Consider the following 20,910-nt stretch of genomic DNA (forward strand, 5'->3'; position numbering starts at 1 on the left):
AGCTCCTTCTTCCCCTCATTCAGTCATTCGTCAAATGTTTATTGAAACGTTTATATGTGCCAAACATTGTGCTCATGGCTAGGGACACATGCATGGTTGAAGAAAAAGTCCTTGCTCCCAGGAATCTTCCAGTCCAGTGGAGAAGACACCAGGGTTAGGGTCAGGGCTCGCTTCCCACAGGTGCTGACACTGAAACTGAGTCTGAAAGGCTCAGCAGGAAGTGGCCAGTTGGATTAAGGGTTGAGATCCCCGGCAAGGGAGAGAACCACAAGAGAGAACTCAGTAGGGCGCTGGGAGAAGTTGCTGTTATAGTGGGAGGTGGCGTTCTTCTCAGTGAGCAGCAGAAGCTTGGACTGAGAGGTCGTGAGGCTCAGAAGGGCCCTGCAGGTTGTGCTAAAGGATCTGGAGTTTTCCCGTGAAAGTGAGGGGAAGCCTCCTGAAGAACAGGAGGTAGGCAAGCACTCTGACCCCTTGCTTTTGGAGGGCGGCCACTGTATACACTGAGCTACTCTGAGAGCACGGATGGTTTTGTTCATCTTTGGGTCCCTGTCGTTTTCCCACAAACACTTCTGAGCACCTTCTGAATGAGCAGCCTGAGAGCCAGGGATGCAGTAGAAAGACTCGGCCTCTGGCCTCGGGGCTTCAGCCCCGCTGGAAGAGAGGGATGCCCCACACACCGCACCCACCGGCAGGCGGGCGTACACTGAGCACACTGCCGGTGAGTCAGCACAGGCATGGCAGGCTCTGTGACTTGGCAGGGAAAGTGGCAAGTTCAGGAACATTTCCTGAAGATGGTGAGGCTTCAAAGAAGGGAGAGCTGGGGGAGCAGCCGCCAGAGGAGGGCTGGAGGTGGGCAGTCGGGGCGCGTGTGGACGGATAGATGGCATTTGGGTGTGTTGCAGAGGACTTGCCCGTTGAGAGGCAGAAGGGCCGCTGGGCAGAGCAGAGGAGGGGGCAGGAGGGCGCAGGGTGGAAGGAGACACGTTGACCAGGAGCAAAAAGGACACATCCTGGGCTTCCTGGTGGCACAGTGGTTAGGAATCCGCCTGCCAATGCAGGGAACACGGGTTTGACCCCTGGTACGGGAAGATCCCACATGCCGTGGAGCAACTAAGCCCGTGCGCCACAACTACTGAGCCTGCGCTCTAGAGCCCGCGAGCCACAACTACTGAGCCCGTGAGCCACAACTACTGAACCCGCGTGCCTAGAGCCTGTGTTCCACAACAAGAGAAACCACTGCAATGAGAAGCCCGCGCACTGCATCAGAGAGTAGCCCCCACTCGCCGCAACTAGAGAAAGCCCGCGCACAGCAATGCAGACCAAACACAGCCAAAATAAATAAATAAATAAAGGTATTAGGAAAAAAAGGACACATCCTCCTAAGGTTGGAGGGAAAGGTGTCGGGATAGATGAGGCCACAGGTTGGTGTAAAGAGGGGCTTGGAGACAGACAGGATTTCACCAGAGGTTGGTTCGGTCAGTCGGGTCACCGTACCGTGTCCTCAGCAGCACCCTTGGGTGGTTCTGGGAATGCATCTTACCTGTCCTTGGGCAGTGCCTGTTCCCTCTGCCTCTAAAGCTATGTCAAGCAGCCAGGATGGAAGTCGGCAGATCTTAAAGGCTTCTGCCACTCAAAGGCCCCCACTCCCGCTCCCAGAGGCCCCTGACGTCCCCGCCTGGGAAGGGGGTGGGAAAGGGCCTGGCTCTGCCTCCTGACCTTTTCCTGATTCAGGGCTTTCACTCTCTCCCTTTGGGCCAGTTCGGTATTTCTGTGGAGACTTTTCTTCTCTCCTGAAATCGGTCTCCTTGTTGTCCTCAGATTACTGCCCAGAGTGGATGGAAGAGAGTGAAGAGAAAGGCAGGATCAGAAAAGCAGGCTTGACCGTAAAATGATTGGGACTTCCCCGGCGGTCCAGTGGTTAGGACCATTGCAGGGGACGCAGGTTGGATGCTGGGGAAATAAGATCCTGCAGGCCGTGCGGCGCCGCCAAAACACACGCACGCACGCACACACACACACACACACGACAGACTATAAAATGACTGTGCTCACTGAGGGAATTACAGATGAAATGAAGGCTTCAAAATAATCCAGTAAGATGAAGTATGGATGAAAACAGATCAGCCAGTGTGTTGGGAATGGTTAAAGCTGAACAGTGGGTACACAAGGTTTTATTACACTCTTCTCTCTACTTTTGCATGTTTGCAATTTTCCATAATAAAAAGTTGAAATATAATAAATATAATAAAATAGTTGGTATTTGAAAATACTGTGAATTTACAATAATACTTCATTTTTGCCAGTTCATGTGAATAAACATAGTATTTACCAGTGTAAAAAAAAAAAAATGCAGGAACTGTCTTAAGAGAACACTGCTGGTTTGGATTTCTCCTTCCTCTCTCACTTCCAGCTCTGGCTGTTGACAGTGCTAAGCTGGCATTTTCCCTCCTTGGTTTTAATCAGAATTCATTCCTTCTGTCTGAGCATACTTGCGAGAAAGGGCACCTTCCTCTATCTCTGTTGTGAATTTGAAAGGCTAACCCTGATTGTAAGGAAGTTGCATGTAAACCTAACCTAAACCTTCCCCTAGACTAAGCTCTTCCTTCCACCCCGGCTGTGACTTTGAAGTGACAGGGATTTGCTGGTTGTCATACTTGTTTTTAAATTACCCCCTTGGGCGTCTCTAAAATCCTTTCTTGTCCAGCTTTTTCAGAGGTCTCTGATGTTTTAAAAAGGGACTAAAACTTCTCCAGCGCTGAAAAGATGCTTCAGTAATAAGCATGCAAAACCAATCTGAGATTATTTTCAGTTGAGACTACATTGTGATTGAGAAGCTCAAAGACAAGTAAGTTTATGACTCAAAAGATAAGGAACCAACTGGCAACAACAGCAGATGTTTTGGGTGGAGCGTGTGGCCCAGGCTGGGACAGAGTCATTCACACTCAGCCTCCTAAGTATTCCCTCCAGGCCTCCCCACTCCTTTCCACCTTCTCAGCGACTCTGCATTTTCTTCAGGGGCATTTAAGGTTACTTGACATCTGACTCAACCCACCTCTCAACTCTTATCTCAAGGTTTCCTTCCTGGGAACCTTCCTTATTGCCTAAATCATTCTCATTCCTCCACGGGTGGCTGCCGCAGTTGTTTTCCCTCCTACGAGCTCCTTGGGCTCAGCTGTACCCTCCTCTACCTTTGCAGTACTGTGCTTCACACCTGGGAGGCTCCCCCAGAAAGCCTAGTGACATCAGTCACCCTGCAGAATGGGAGCAGCTCAAGGTGAGGACCGCTGATGAAACCCGTAGACTGGCAACAGAAATGTTACTTTTCTAATAGTGGAGGAGCATTCTCCCTAAAAGATATAGCATAGAATATAATAATGATTTTATGTTATTTGTTCGTTTGTTTTTATTGTGTGCTCACTAGGAGCCAGCCACTATGCTAAACCCTTTACCTGCTCTGTCTGACTTTTTTCCTAAACCACTCCCTGTCCTTCACCCCCTTCCCTAGCATTCTATCAAATCAGTTGAGAGTATGGACTCCGAAGCCAGTCTGCCTGGATGTGAAGCCCAACTCTGCCTCTTTTCAGCTTATTGGTTTCGTAGACAGATCACCTGATCTCTTGTGCCTTAGTCTCCACGTCTGTAAAATGGGTATGATAGCAGTAAATACTTCATGGAATGGTGAGGACTTAGGAGTTACTGTGTGTTCAGCTTTTAGAACAGTGTCTTGCACGTAGTAAAGGTTAAATAACTGTTAGCTCTTAATGTTATTATTTCAAGACACTCAAAATTGCCAGCTTTTTGTGTGTTTTAAAATATTTTCTATAACTTTTTTTTCTCCCAGTTCACTTTTGGACACAAGACATTTTGTAAATCAACTAACTTCTCTTCGTCTGTTGAAATAACAGGGTTACTATATTCGGTCCTAATTGCTGTCTTTCAGCATCCTTTTTCTAAGGAATCTGACAAGGGAGACAGAGCTAGGACACATTCCTCTCTTTGTAGAAAGTAATCGCAAATCTGTCTATGCTGACATTGAGAGACAGTCTTCAAGGTTTAGTCCTAACTGAAAAATGAAAGTTATATATACATATATCTGTATATCACCATAATCTAGATAAGTGAATTTAAAAATAAATTATAGATATAATACATATATTTATAATTTTAAAATTCACTTACCTAGATTATGATGATGGTTGCACAAACCTGCAAATATACTAAAAATCATTGAATTGTACACTTTACAGCAAGTGAATTTTTATTTTTTTTTGGGCCGTGCCGCTAGGCATGTGGGACCTTAGTTCCCTGACCAGGGATTGAACCCTGGCCCACGGCTGTTTTAAAAATCCTTCCTAGGTAAGCTGGGCCAAAGTGAGACAGCGACATGGACATATATACACTACCAAACGTAGAATAGCTAGCTAGTGGGAAACAGCCGCATAGCACAGGGAGATCAGCTCGGTGCTTTGTGACCACCTAGAGGGGTGGGATGGGTGGGGTGGGAGGGAGGAAGACGCAAGAGGAAGGAGATATGGGGATATATGTATAGCTGATACACTTTGTTATAAAGCAGAAACTAACACACCATTGTAAAGCAATTATACTCCAATAAAGATGTTTAATTAATTAATTAAAAATCCTTCCTAAGGTAAATAAACAAAAACTCTGGAGGAAAATACTGCTAAAAAGGTAATTATTGCAAAAGAACTGAGATGGAGCAGGTCTCCAGGAGGAGAACGTTGATTTTTTCATTCTATATGCTTCTGTATCTGAATGTTTTATAATGAAGCTATATTTATGTGTTATTATATATTTTTGGTCTGTGTTGTTCACTGCTGTAACTCTGTCACCTAGATCAGTACCTGCATATAGCAGAGGTTCAATACATATTTGTCGAGTGAATGGATAAATAAATAAATTACATTTTAAATGTAAAAAAACAGTGTGCACAAAAACTTGATGGGTTTGTGTATGGCTCTCACAAACTTGCTAATTTTAAAAACCCATTTCTAAGATAGATTTATGGAAGTGACGCTTTTCAGCAGTTTGAGAACTATTCTTAGAATACTCTGAATGGGACCTGGCTTTAAAAACATGGGCTCTGAATTTGATTTTTGGCTGCAGAAATTGCCTATGAAAGGAGTTTCCACAGTATATCTTTGAATCAGTCTGTTATAAAGCATGTACAATAATTTATTTTTCTTATCCAGTATAAGAAAATAGGTGCTGTAACTGAGGAACTGTGTTAAATTGTGATTTTATTTGTATTCGTATTGCCTTTAAATTGCCTGATTGAAGTTTTTCTTAGACAAAAGTGGAAATAAGTCTATTGGTAGTTTTCAATCTAGGTTAAAATCTGTATTTGAACTTGCCCCTCCCTGATAAACTTGTTTTATGTATGTTAAGGTAAATACTTGTCGATATGTGTCTAACATGCTAGACTAATATTGTCTATATTAGCATTCAAACAGTTACTAATCATGTTATGACTAGTTACAGTATTCAACACTTTTTCTTGCTGTTTGCTGAAATGGAAGTTATTTGCTGTTTTTATTTACTGCATTTAGTAATGCATAAAATAATAATATCTTGATTTTAATCTTATTTTTCCCCTAACACAGAGGTTCTTAAACCTTTTGGAGGCCACAAACCCCTTAAGGATCTGATGAAAGTGATGAACCTTTGCACTAGAAGACTGTACACATTTGAAATTGGTTTCAAACCTCAAGTTAATAACTCTTTCTCAATCATTAAAATGAATGGAGATATTCATAGGTATCTTCACATCCGTATATTTAACTTGAACACATGGAATTTGACCAAGGCTCCTAGCTTTGTATTGATGGAGACTTTCACATTTAACCTGTGGCTCTTGAAGCTATCAAATTCCCTTATTAGAATATCATTCTTGCTTCTCCAGGTATAAGGTACTCAGGTGACTCTAGGATGATTGGCAGATGAACTGCAGGTTCACATTAACCAAAACCCCAGTGGCTTGGGGCAGAGTTTTGAGTTCTTCGGGTAAAGTCATTACATAATTGGTTAAAGGTGATGTAACTAAAGGATTGACTTCTCAAGATTCCATTTTGGTCTTATGATAGTAAGAAGTTCTAGACTAGCAACGATGGTTTTTAAAGAAGAGGGAGTCTACAGTTAATTAAGACTTATTTCTCAACTTAGTGCTTCTGTGAGAACAAGAGGAGGGAATTGTGGTTTTTGAGTGTGGTTTGGGGGATGCTCGTGATAATGGAAAGATCATTGTTGGGACAGACCACGAGGCTGAGTGAAAGACAACGATACCGAGAGAAACACAGTCTGAAACAAGGACAAAGAAATGGAGAAGATACTGAATTCAGAATTAAGGATGGCTGAGAGCTGCAATTCTTGAAAAAGGACGACTGAGAGATTTTCAGGCGAAGAGCCACCCAATGTGGAGATCAGAGATGCAACGGGGCCCATCTCAGACCTAAGCATACCTACCGTTCAGTTATAATTAGTAGGGAAAGGAAGGGGTTGGGGTCATTTCTGATGTCATCTTCAGGGCAAAGAATTTGCTGCTTTCCTACACAAAGAAACTTTTCTCCATAGTGCTGTCCCTAAGGGCATAGCGTGGGTGATGACAGGGGAAACTGGCAGGGGAAACCAATCCCAGCAACCTCCACAAACCCCCAGCATCTATTACCGCTCTCAAGTCTCCCCCACTGCTGCTGGATCCCAAAGAGATAAGGAAAAGCATATGCGAAGATCAGTTTCAAATGAAGACCATTGAATTTGTCCAACCCAACGTCCCTATTGACCTTCGGAGGATATAATTTTGCAGGTTAATGAAAACGAAGTAAGTGGTGAATCCAAGGAAGGAATAAATGTTGAATAATCATTTGAGACGTTCAGCTATGAGTGAAAAAAAGAGAGATGGGTTGGTGCGGTGGTATTGAACAAATATGTTTTCCACATTGGAGGGTCCTGGTTGTATTGAAAGGAGGAGAGGAAAGAGCCAATGGAAAGAGCTAGGGGATAATTTTGGAAAAAGAAGAGATGACCGAGGTCCTTAACGTCCCTGTCTAGGATGGAAGGGAGAGAAGGCTGAATGCCACGGAGGGGATAGTTTTCCCATGTGGAGGAATATTAGCTCTGAATTTCTAAGAGGCTCTGAGAATGATGACAGTGTTGGTAGTGTGTGTGTTAGGAGGGTGGGCGTCTTTGATCTGATGGAAGGAATGTCTGTATGGAGGATTATTAAGTAATGATCAGCCTGAAGTTGACTATAAAGGAAAAAAGTACCAAAATTTGTTCAACTGTCTTTCCTCTTAAATGACTTGAAGTTTCAAGGAAATTGCCTGGAAAAGCAGTCCTTCTCCTCTCCCATTGAATATATTGTACTTTACTTTAAAAATCCAACAAAAAAGATGCAACATTTCTTTTATGAAGAATCTCCATGGAAAAAGGCAAGATAAGTGACTGTTTTCTTGGTCCATTTCCTGCATATTTATTTATTTATTTATTTATTTATTTATTTTTGGCTGTGTTGGGTGTTCGTTGCTGTGCGTGGTCTTTCTCTAGTTGTGGCGAGCGGGGGCTACTGTTTGTTGCAGTGCACAGGCTTCTCATTGCGGTGGCTTCACTTGTTGCAGAGCACAGGCTCTAGGCATGCAGGCTTCAGTAGTTGTGGCACATGGGCTCAGGAGTTGTGGCCCGCGGGCTCTAGAGCACAGGCTCAGTAGTTGTGGCTCACGGGCTTAGTTGCTCCGCGGCATGCGGGATCTTCCCGGACCAGGGCTCGAACCCGTGTCCCCTGCATTGGCAGGCGGATTCTTAACCACTGCGCCTCCAGGGAAGCCCTCCCTGCATATTTCTTGATAAGGCTTTTCTTTGATGCGCAGCATCTGTACTGCCAAGAACTTTAAGATAAATGCACTTCCTGGATGTGTGTGTTCTACGGCAATTGCCAACATTTCCCGCTTCTAATCACTGGCCACAAGTGCCCAGTGGCTATCAGGGATAGAACCGATGGTACGAGGAGGAGACCTGTGTGTGAGACTGTGCGTGTGGGCAGATCGTCGAAGAGGCGCTTACTTACTAGGGACTGGAGTTCGGTAGGTAACTGACTGATAGGAGGCCTGAAGGGAGGAGTGGGTGTGGACATGGCCTGCATTTGCTATCAGGAGTGGTAAACATTTAATAAATAGGCAGAATTGACAAGGAAGAAATTCTCTCCTATCTTCACCCTCTTCCTTCTTTTGGCCACCCCGTCTTCAGATGCCCGATGGTGTCATTAAAATTTACTTGGAAAAAAAACCACCTCTGAATATTTGAATTTACTGCAAGTTAATATACATCAGCTTTGGAGCTAAAAAGGTTAGTGGCATGTCAGGCTGCATTACAGTAATAGAGCAGCAGAAGAAAGGAGATGGTAATCCTACCTTCCATCTAGAGGACTAGATACTGTCCCAGGTGTCCCATTTTTAGAGGGATACTGACCAACTTGGAGCACAAGCAGAGAAGAATAGCTGGGGCCACCATGTTCTCCGAGGAATGACTAAAGGCCTGGAAAACGGAGACCCAGGGAGTATCTTCAGATACTTGAAGGGTTGTCTGCCATGTAGAAGAACAAAGTAGTTATTATTCAGTGTTGTTCTGAAGGGCAGAACTAGGAGAAATGGGAGGACGTGACCAGGAAATATATACTGGATTAAAATAAAGGAATTTCAGCTAATGAGAGGTGGTCAAAAGTGGAACGGGAGAAAGTCTGCAGAACAGCATTAGCCATGGTTCCCATTTTAGTTTGCAATTGTACACGAAGTCTTTGAGCAGTGCAGGGACAGAAAAACCACACTGGCAGCAGATTAGAAGGTGCGTGAGAGAAGTAGGCAAGGATGGCCAGTTAACAGACCCTTGAAATAACCCAGAGCATTATTTCAGTAGCAGCGGGCCTTCCGAGTCACAGATGACCCAGCCGTCCACTGACGGATGAACGGATCAGTAAAATGTGGTTTAGGCATACAGTGGGATATTATGCAGCCTAAAGAAGGAAGGCAGTTTTGACACCTGCTACAACATGGAGAACCTTAAAGACTTCATGCTTAGTGAAATAAAGCAGTCACCAAAGGGCAAATACCGTCAGACTCCACTTACATGAAGTACCTAGAGTAGTCAAATTCATAGAGACAGGAAGTAGAATGCTGGTTACCAGGGGCTGGGGGAGGAGGGGAATGAGGAATTGGTGTTTAACGGGGACAGAGGTTCAGTTTTGGAAGATGAAAACGTTTTGGAGATGGATGGTGGTGATGCTTGCACAGCAATGTGAACGTACTTAATGCTATTGAGCTGTACACATAAAAATGGTTAAAATGGGGCTTCCCTGGTGGCGCAGTGGTTGAGAGTCCGCCTGCCGATGCAGGGGACACGGGTTCGTGCCCCGGTCCGGGAAGATCCCACATGCCGCGGAGAGGCTGGGCCCGTGAGCCATGGCCGCTGAGCCTGCGCGTCCGGAGCCTGTGCTCCGCAACGGGAGAGGCCACAACAGTGAGAGGCCCGCGTACCGCAAAAAAAAAAAAAAAAGGTTAAAATGGTAAATTTCATGCTGTGTATGTTTTACCATAATTTTTAAAATACACTTCTGAATTTTTTAAAAAGGGAGAGAGAGAAATTTGAGAAGGTTTAAAGGTGTGAAGAAGGAGGGCTGAAGGTAGTTACCAAACTATTTAGCTTAGCTGATCAGGTAGACGATGAGGCCATCAACCAAGAAAGAGAACATTAACCAAAGAGAGAAACAGGCTTGGGAGGGGAAGATTATGAGCTCAGTTTTAGAAACGTGAAGTTTGAGTGGCCTGAAGAACCTTCAGGTGGAGATTTTGTAAATAACAACTTTATTGAATTTTACACAATAAGTTGCATCTGCTTAAAGTCTACAATTGAAAAAGTTCTGAGAGCCACATGTACCCATGAATCCGTCACAGCCAAGATACCGAACATTCCCATCATCCCAACCCTCCCCCAGACAAGGACTGGTATGCTTTCTGCCACTTACAGGTTAGTTTGCATTTTCTAGAGTCTTATACAGGTGGAATTATGTGGTGTGTGGTTTTTCTGTATCTGATTTATTTCACCCAGCATAATGGTTCTGAGAACCACCCACGTTGTTGTCTGCATCAGTAGGTATTCCTTTTTGTTACTAACTGATGCTCCACTGTGTGGATACTTCACAGCTTGTTTATCCATTTATTAGTTATTGGGCATTTGGTTTGTTTCTAGTTTGGGGCTATTACAAATAAAGCTACTATGAACATTCCAGTGAAGTCTTTGTGTAGACACCTGTTTTCATTTCTCTTGGGTGAATACCTTGGAGTTGAATGACAGGGTTGCATGTTTACCGTTTTAAGAAACTCTTAGTAGGACTTCCCTGGTGGTGCAGTGGTTAAGAATCTGCCTGCCAATGCAGGGATCACGGGTTCGATCCCTGGTCCCGGAAGATCCCACATGCCGCGGAGCAACTAAGTCCGTGCGCCACAACTAGTGAGCCTGCACTCTAGAGCCTGCAAGCCACAACTAGTGAGCCCACACGCCACAGCTACTGAAGCCCTGGCACCTAGAGCCCGTGCGCCACAACAAGAGAAGCCACCACAATGAGAAGCCCGCGCACCGCAATGAAGAGTAGCCCCGCTCGCAGCAACTAGAGAAAGCCCGCGCGCAGCAGCGAAGCCCCAACGCAGCCAAATAATAAAAATAAATAAATAAATAAATTTGAAAAAAATTTCTGGTTTTGGACTTCCCTGGTGGCGCAGTGGTTAAGAATCTGCCTGCCAATGCAGGGGACACGGGTTCGAGCCCTGGTCCAGGAAGATCCCACATGCCGCAGAGCAGCTAAGCCCCCGCGCCACAACTACTGAGCCTGTGCTCTAGAGCCCGCGAGCCACAACTGCTGAAGCCTGCGTGCCACAACTACTGAAGCCTGCGTGCCACAACTACTGAAGCCTGCATGCCTAGAGCCTGTGCTCTGCAACAAGAGAAGCCACCGCAATGAGAAACCCGCGCACCACAATGAAGAGTAGCCCCCACTAGCCGCAAGTAGAGAAAGCCCGCGTGCAGCAACGAAGACCCGACACAGCCAAAACTACATACATAGATACATTTATTTTTTTTTAATTTCTGGTTTAAAAAAAAAAAGAAACTCTTAGTTTTCCAAAGTGATTGTACCATTTACATTCTTATCAGCCGTTTCAGCATCTTCCTCAACACTTGGTATTATCAACTTTTTAACCTTAGCCTTTCTAATTGGTGTGTAGTGGTATCTCATTGTGGTTTTGATTTGCACTTTCCTGATGCCTAATGATGGTGACCACTTTTTCATGTGCTTATCAGACACTGATGTAATTTCTTTTGTGACGTGTCTGTTCAAATCTTTGCCCGTTTAAAATATTGCCTTGGTTGTCTTCTTGCTGAGCCATAATAGTTCTTTATATATTCTGGATACCAGCCCTTTATCAGATTTATGTATTGTAAATATTTTCCATTCTATGCTTTATCTTTTCTTTTTCTTAACAATATCTTTCTAAGAGCAAATTTTAAATTTTGATAAAGTTCTTTTGCATGAAATTTTGTTTTTGTGTCCCTTGTAAGACACTTTTGCCTCCTTCAATATTGAGTAGATTTTTTTCCCTCTGATTAACTCTAGGCCTTTTCTAGTTTTACGTTTTGCATTTAGGTTTATCACTCTTTTTGAGTTAATTCTTGTGTATTATGTGAAGTAAGGGTCACTGTTCATTTTTTCCCCAGTGGGTCTGTAGTTGTTTCAGCAGAATTTGTTGAAAAGATTTTCCTTTCCGCCACTGAACTGTCTTACTACCCTTGTTGAAAATCAGTGACCATATACATGTGGGTCTCTTTCTGGAGTCTCTGTTCTGTTCCAGGTGGAGGTATATAATAAGATGTTTGAAATAGGATATTGGAGCTTTTTTTTTTCTTTTTCTTTTTTTTTTGCTGAATATCAGCAATATATCTTTGCCCAGCCCACGGAGAAAAGCATCTCTCTTCAGGAAAGCCTACCTACCGCCATCGAGTTTGCTCTTCAATTCTTAAATTCTGGATTGAAATACATATTTCTTATGGGCTAGAATTAGAGCCAAGACCTACAATTATAAGGCAAAGGAAAATACGAAAACTTGGGTTTAGACTTGGTCAAATGCACAATGGCACCAAGTATTTGGGCTCCCTAATTGTTTACTAAACTTATTCATGTGTTATTTCTGTGGGAAAACTTACAGGAGAAAGAAATGAAGATGCCTGGAAAACACCTTAAGGATCTGGGAGCTGTCTCTGCAAAGACCATGAGGAATCCGGACATCAGCAGACCACTCAGCTTTTTCTTGGTCCTATTCATGCCACATAAAGTCATCTTCCAGGGCACCAGGATCACCGGCCGGGTTTCCCTGGCACTGGTGTAGGTGTGTGGGCCTTTCTGTCTCTAGACTCCGAGAAAAACAAATCCTTCACAGACATGGATTCAACCACCATCTGAGAATAGGGCTCCTCCCACCTCACAGAGGTTCAAGAAATACTTTCGGTTACCACAGAGGTTCTGTCTTATTTCCCTCCATTTATCTAGGTATCAAGACCTGAGGAAAGAAGGAAACTGGTCCAAGATATTAAATTTATTATAAACAAGAATTTTAAATAAATATGAGGGCAATTTTGAAGACATAATAGAAGAGACTATGAAATTCAGTTTTAGTGGCTCATTTAAAAGGAGAGAAAGATGGCTGAAGAACATGGATTCAGAAGTATGTGACCCAGTGGACCCAGGGGATCTAAGTTCGTATTCTGATTTCCGCACACATCTTAGAAATGGTCACCTCTGTCCCGTATCTTAATGAGAGCTACACGTGCTATTAGGAGAACTGCATGATGTCTGCTTACCTATGCTTATGTAATAACAAGTAAATTTAAAATTATATTCTAGACAAATCCTTTCCCACTTACATATGCAGTGTTTTGGGTTTTTTGTTTTTTGTTTTTTTTTTTTGCTTTTACAGCTTAAATTGGTAAGAAAAATAAAGTCAGTCAACTCACGAATCAATCTTACGTCCTCCAACAAGAGTTTCTGAAAGTGCCTGGAAATTAAAGTTATAGGGTTTTGAACTGCTGAGTGAATGAGCTTCCTGAAAAAAAAGTGTCAAGTTCACCAGTTGCTAAACCTGCCCCTAAAGTCACTTAAAAATGTATTTAGAAAAAAAAAATGTATTTAGATTCCACGGCAATAAACAGAAAGGGAAAAAAAAATTTCCCCAACGTTTGTGATTTTGAGTGTTTGCCGTGGCATATATTTGCACTGAATATTCATGTTTAACCTTTTGTCTAATTATTTGAATTCAGGTTCTCAAGGTATTATCTATAAATCTATATCTATAGATGTGTGTGAGTGAGTGTGTGTGTGTGTAAGACAGTATAAGACGTTTTCTATAATTTCTATAATTAGAAAAGTTGTTAGCTGTCTGAAATCATGTTAAGGTAATGGATGCATTTTGAACACTGTCTATCCACTACTAGTTCTTGATTTACTTCTTTGGACCTTTTGAGTCTGAAACTTTTTATAGTTACCTCCATAGCAGCAATTCTGATCCATTTCTTGATGATGTTGCAATTACTAGCTTAGCATCTAAATTAGAAAATTAAAATAAGAGTTTGTTTTGTTTAGAGTGATAGTTTCCAATTTTATTGCGTTTTTATTATTTAGTTTATCAGCAGTAGATATAACTACTTCCATCTAATATATAAACATAAAGTTTGCACGACCACCTGGTATATTTGCTTGTGTCCAAAGGTTACACAACAATTCTGTAACTCTTTAAAGACTTTGGCAAAGTGCCTTCCCTCTTGATTTTAAAGCATTATTTTGTAAGGAAAATTTAATTAGAAAAAAGATGTTTCTTTTCTAAGTGCAGGCCAGTCTATTGAGCCAATAAAGAATTTGTTTGAAAATAATTCCCAGCTTCTAGGATTACTAAGAGAATAATTTTTTTTTCCTTTAATTAGTATTTTAGAATTTTTTTTAACGAATGCCAAATGCAATGTGGGCTCAAGTTTTTTAGTTCAGTTCTAAACTTAGAACCCGTGATTTTCAAGTGGGTTCTAAATTTGGCAAAAATGTCTTCTCTCTGCCATAGTAGCTGGTGTTTTCCCATTCTTAAGGGTTCATACATCTTATTTTCTAAGCAAGTAGTCCTGTTTTTCTTCATTTTTTAATAATTTTTTCCGTTTCCTCTTTGTGGAATACCAAATGTGATACAACTGTTTTTAGACCATAAAATAAAATAGATATGGTAGCTTTTGCAAAGAAAATGGGGGGGGGGAGGGAATGGTAAGAAGGAAAAAAAATCATTTAGCTTCTTTCTTACAATGAAAAGATAAGTACCTTATGTCTTAGATATTGAGTTACACAAAGTTTATATATAGGTTGTTAGAAATCACCAAGTCAGAATTCAATTTGAATACTTATTTTTTCTGCAAATTTCTGCATAAATGCACATGAATCCCAGCCCCTCCCTGAGAAAAATGTGGGGGAAAGAGCATCCCTTTTGGTCATCACCTCTAGAAATGTGTCCAACAAAGGCATCTCCTGTGGTCTGCTCTTTGCTGAATGTTTAATCCCACTCCTTGCAGGTGAAGACACAAAGGTAAAATGATAAACTCAAAACTCACTGAGTGGGCTTCCCTGGTGGCACAGTGGTTGAGAGTCCGCCTGCCGATGCAGGGGACACAGGTTCGTGTCTCGGTCCAGGAAGATCCCACATGCCGCGGAGCGGCTGAGCCTGCGCGTCCGGAGCCTGTGCTCCGCAACGGGAGAGGCCACAACAGTGAGAGGCCCGCGTACCGCAAAAAAAAAAAACACAAAAAACCTCACTGAGTGCAGAACTCAGGCCTGGTGAGCCGGGGACACAGGCCTCTTCAGGGTAGAGGTTATTAGTGGACAGATGTTCTACATAGTTGAAAACAGCCACTTCCTAATTCTGCAGGTTGTCAGAGGAAAGGATACCGAGATCTCTCCCCAAAACGGGCACCCACACGTCTCTCACTCATCTGCATTTCTGTCCTTCAGCCCCGCACTCATATCTTTCTCTGTCCTCTTCCTCGTATCCCATTTTTCCCATTAGAACCATCTTTTCATTAACATAAAATGACCCAGAGGAAAGAAGACCAGCATTTCAAAAGGTGAAATGTTTGTGTTCTTTCTTTCCCCCCGAGACAAACTTCTGGAATCTGATCCTCAGCTGCACACCTCTGCCGAAGTATTTCTCTCTCTGTTCGAGCTGCTTCCTTTTCTCCCCAGGACGATGTTGTTTAGGCACTTGTACGGGTCACCCCAGCCCGGAAGGACCAGGCTCAAGCTTGGTCTCTCACAGCGAGCATCGCCCAAGCGCTTCCCTACACATCTTGGCGAATCGGCATCGCGCTCCCTTGCTCGGGTCTCTCTGGTCCTCACTCTCTTCTCCGCTCAGAAGGAAGAACCATCAGGCCCCTTCTAGCAGGTGGTGGCCGCCAACAACAAGCCAGCGGCCTTGATGGTCTAGTCCAACAGGTTCCCCTGCTTTATTTTCTCTTGCTTCTGCAGTGCCAAGAGGGGAGAACTGGAATAGTTCAGATATTTCCCGCTCCCAGGCTTCCTGGGTACTAAGCATTCTGACCACCAGGCTCCCAGCAGAGGCAGCAGTCGGCTTTTCTGGGATGTTCGGCCCTCCCGTCCTCCATACCACTTCCACTGGCAGCTGTCTCCCCTCCCCACCCTGCAAGTGTTGGTAGAATTCCACTGACCTCAACATTCCTAGAGGGGCTGGGATTGGCATGGACATCCAACCTTGAAGGGAATGCAACAGAGTGAACCATCTTGGGCACTGCCCCTGTGGGCAGTGTGCATCATCAGAGTTCAGAGAATACGTGGTCTGAGTAAGCAAGTCAGATGGGTTTAGCTCAGCAGATCAGCCAGGCCAGTCTCCTGCCTCTGACAGTGGCACAAAGGGCTACTTTGTGAGAAAACATGGTTGCCCTCTACCGCGTCAACCTCAAACGTTGAGGGTTACTGCACACGCCATTCTGGTTTTCCTTAACAGTATGTTTATCTGGCATTGTCTCCAATTTCTCTATTTTGGGCCTCAATCATCCGTCGCAGTGTTTTCGTATTAAATAATCTAAAGGAAAGAATTAATTAGGCTCGGAGTCAGGAGTCGTGGGTTCTTTCTGTAGCTCTGTCATATGGTAAGGTATGACCTTGGGCATTTACCTTCTCTGGGCCTTCCTTTAAAACATTGGGGTCTGGATTGGATTACAGCCGTGTTCTAAAACACCATGAATCTTCTTTAAACTCTACTGAATAGTACAGTAAATAGAAAATAGTATTTAAAATAATATCATATGACACAACTAAGGAGCCCGTGAGCTGCAACTAAGGAGCCTACCTGCTGCAACTAAGACCCAGCACAACCAAGTAAATAATAAATAAATAAATAGTAAAATAATATTGTATGATACTATTTCCCCCACAATTGCCCCTGCATTACTTTGGTTCAACTTTAAGGAAATACCTCTATTTCTAGTCTTGTAGGTTTACCCCATGATTACAGATCTATTGTCTTTTTTTTTCTTTAATCTTTCTTTCTTTCTTTCGCTGTATTGGGTCTTTGTTGCGGCTCTTTAGTTGTGGCCTGCGGGCTTCGTTGCCCCGAGGCATGTGGGATCTTAGTTCCCCGACCAGGGACCCCTGCATTGGAAGGCAGATTCTTAACCACTGGACCACCAGGCCAGTCCCTTTTTCTTCTCTTTATAAATCTACATTTATAAACTTTCCAACAAGGTCTGAAGATGCTCTTATCTCTAAGAGATACCTATCTCTAAGAGAGACCTCAGCCCTGAAGGAAGTAATCCGAACTCAAGGCAGGATAACGGTGTTTACTGTTTACCCCCCAGTCGGGTGGCCAGCAGCAGCATGCTGAGTTTGTGTCTTTGGGGGGCTGCCCACAGTCCCTCCCAAGATGCCTTTCCTGTGTTATAAATAGGAATTCAGAGTCCACCATCTTATAAACATTTGAAACTTCCCCCCCAATATTTTACTGTTTGCCACGTGAGTACATATCTCCCACTTTCTGCACATTCACAGAGCTTTGTGACATCTTTTGGTTGTTTATCCCCTTGAATATCGCCTGGAAGAAGAATCAGCTACAGAATTGAAAGTTGTATCATATATTTCCACTTCCATTTTATTTAAACATTTTTTTTATATCTATTTAGTTGGTTACACCGGGTCTTAGTTGCAGCTAGCCAGCTCCTTAGCTGTGGCATGCATGCAGGATCTAGTTCCCTGACCAGGGATCGAACCCAGGCTCCCTGCATTGGGGGTGCAGAGTCCTATCCACAGCGCCACCAGGAAAGTCCTTATGTTATTTTTCCAAATGTTGAAAAAAAACTCTCATACTCATCCTACTCCCTGGGAGAGGGTAGCAGTTGGTGGGGGACGGTGGGTGAGGAATGAGATGCAGATCCTACCTGAAGGATGGGAAAACTTAGCATTTTGTGTGTGTGTGTGACTCAAAATTTTTATAGATTATACTCCATTTATAGTTATTATAAAATATTGGCTATATTCCGTGTGCTCTACAATATATCCTTGTGGCTTATTTATTTTATACAGAGTAGTTCCTACCATTAGCATCTTGTTTTAACGTGAATTTTAGTGGCAGGTTATACAGGAGTTGGTAGCAAAGTCATGATTAGACTCACATCTCTTCATTACTTTCCCCACTCCGTCACATTTAAGCATTTACTCATGGATTGAGTGGCTCCTATAGGCGAAGCACTAGGCTAGATGCCAAGAAAAATGGTGAGTAAAGCTCACCCTGCCCTTGAGAGATTTGCAGACGAGATGGCTACACACATGGGCAGCTGCAGGCCTGGGTGAGGATGCCAGGGGAGGAGTGGGCTCAGAGTGGGGCGGTCAGGGGAGGCTTCTCAGAGTGGAGATGTTTAAGCTGAAAGACAGGCAGGAGGCAGGTCAGTGGAGAATTATCCTGATTGAAGGAGTAAGTACCTGAAGAAGCACACAGTCTAGGACCTCCCGATGGCTCAAGACAGTGGGAGCTCAGAGCGTGGGGCTGGATCTATCAGCAGATGCTGAACACGATGCTATGCTAAAATGTTTGAACGTTCTCTTGAAGGCAGTGGGAAGTCATAGAAGGATTTTTAAAGTAGGGGAATATCATGATCATATTATCTTATTTACTTTAGAAAAATCACTTGGCGTTTTCTAAGGCTAAGGCCCAGAGACGTTAGGTACGTTGTTGAAGTAAACCAAGCAGGAGACCATAGGTTCAGCTAAGATGGTGCTCTTCGAAAGGAGGGAAGTGGGTGGATCAGAGACATAAATGAAAGAGGTAGAGACCACAGGACTCGGTGATTTGTTGATTTGGCAGTTAGGGAAAGGGAGGAATCAATGATGCAATTCAGGTTTCTGGGCCAGGCTGCTGAGCTAGAGAGGGCCAGGAGAGGTTTCTACTGATGAGTGCAAAGCTGGATGAAGCCTTGATTCTCAGGGCCACCTTAACGCAGTGCTGAGTTTCCCAATCCTGGAGGACTCAGAATGATGAGGGACTGTTTTAAGAATGAAGTGGGTTTTCTGTGCCTACGTGGCCCACTCACCTTTGGGTCAAGAGTGCTGGGACTTCCCTGGTGGCGCAGTCGTTGAGAGTCCGCCTGCCTGTGCAGGGGACACAGGTCTGAGCCTCTGTCCGGGAGGATCCCACATGCGTGGAGCAACTAAGCCCGTACGCCACAACTGCTGAGCCTGCGCTCTGGAGCCCGCGAGCCACAACTACTGAGCCCCTGCGCCACAACTACTGAAGCCCGCTCGCCACAACTACTGAAGCCCGTGTGCCTAGAGCCCGTACTCCGCAACAAGAGAAGCCACTGCAGTGAGAAGCCCGCACACCACACGGAAGAGTAGCCCCCGCTCGCCGCAACTAGAGAAAGCCTGCGCGCAGCAACGAAGACCCAACGCAGCCAAAAATAAATAAATGAATAAATACATTTATTTAAAAAAAAGAAGAGTTCTGGGGCGCTACCCCTTGAGGAGATTCTCTGACCTCTCAAATGTTCCGTTGAAATTTCTCAATAATCGGTAAAGAACATGAGTTTTCTCACTTCCCACACAGACCCTAGAAGGAAGCAGTACTGCACAATTTTGGCTACAGCTGTCATTTTGCTCCCTTTGGAATGTATCTTTTTGAGATTGTTGGTTTTTAGCGCCAAAGCAGAGACCATAAGGACACATCCACGCCGGACGTCATGTAAAGGGGCTGGGCTTTGGAGTCAGAGAGACTAAGTGGGTCAGCCTAGGCGACCTTAATTTCCTGCTCCGTAAAATAAGAAAAGTAGCACCCACGCCAAGGACTTGCTGCGAGAATTACAAGGAGGTAAAAGCATTTTCGGTGCCTAGCACGTGTAAATGCCCCGTAAGTATTAGTTTCTGCCCTCCGCCCCACCCCCATCCATGGACACTGACCCCTGAACATCATTGCCTTCTCACTCTGATGGGAGAAGACCCGCGCTGCCCTTCCCTTTACTGGCTCGCTAACAAATGCGAGGGTTTGGGAGCTTCCCCGGCGGTCCAGCGGGTAAGATTCGGCGCTTCCAATGCGAGGAGGGAGGAGGGGGCAGGTCCGATCCCTGGTCGGAAAACTAGCATCCCACGTGCTGCGCAGCCAAAAAACAAATAAATAAATACTTTTAAATGGGTGGGGTTTTTTTGTTGTTGTTTTTTAAAATTTCTTAGGCAACAGAGAGAAAGGAAGAGGAAAGGAAAGAAGAGAGGAGGGGGAAGGGATCCGAATTAAACTTGGGAACTTTTCTAAGTGTAAGTTTTGCCTAAAAACTTTTTCAAGTGTCTAACATCGGTTCTTTCTCAACTACAAATGTTAACCTATGGCTTGTGACAATCGTATGGGTCTTTGGTAGCACCGTTAAAATAAGAATACTTGAACTGAGCGGGAATACCAGGCTCATGAGTAAGACAGTGGCTTGCCTCCCTTCGTAGGCTGACTCGGCTCCACCTGTCTGTCCTTGAATCTTAGAGTTCCAAGCTATGATGCGATCGGCAGCTCACTGTAGAAAAATGCGGGTCTTCTGCCTTGAGTCCTCTTCAGATCTTTCTGCTTTGGGAGATATGCATGTACATTCTTTCTTACTACTCCTTCTGGTTTTAGATAGCATCTAAGCCCTGCGTTTAGGGCTCACAACCCGCCTCAGGCTAACTTTCTTAGATGTTGGATAGATTCAGGGAACATTTGTGAGTGGAACACTCTTTGACACTGGCTTCTACTTTGGTAGACGTCCCCCTTCCCCTCTTTGGCATTCTTTCCTTCTGTTGCTCTAGCAGTTCCTCCTCTAATCTCATTTGTGTTCTTTTGCTCCATCAAAAAAAAAAAAAAAAAAAAACCCTTTGAAAAAGATAGGAGGCTCGATTTTAGCCATTGAAGAATTTATAGCCACGTAAAGATATTCTTTGAGTCTTCTAATTATCTTTAGGAAACATGTAGCTTTTAAAGACACCTTGTTACCATATAATATTTAGGTCAGGATATAGTTTCTATCTGCAAAAAGATTACATTTCTTTAGGTAAGGTAAGAACACACAAGACGAAAAAAGATTCAAGAGACTAATATTACGCTTCTTTTAAAAGATGGGCAGGAAACCGTAGAGATAGCCTGACAAAAATCCATTCTTCTGCTTCAGATGAGATTATTGATTTTCTTAGTTACTGTTTTTCCCTGAAGTGTTGAAATAAGTGCCTTTTGATGCCTGGGCTTGAGAAAAACTTGTTCCTCACAGCCACTTGGCAAGTATAAATCCCAGGAACTAGGTGCTTTAAGTACT

This window comes from Orcinus orca, chromosome 18 (genome assembly GCF_937001465.1).
Source record: "Orcinus orca chromosome 18, mOrcOrc1.1, whole genome shotgun sequence".
Classification (NCBI taxonomy): Eukaryota; Metazoa; Chordata; class Mammalia; order Artiodactyla; family Delphinidae; genus Orcinus; species Orcinus orca.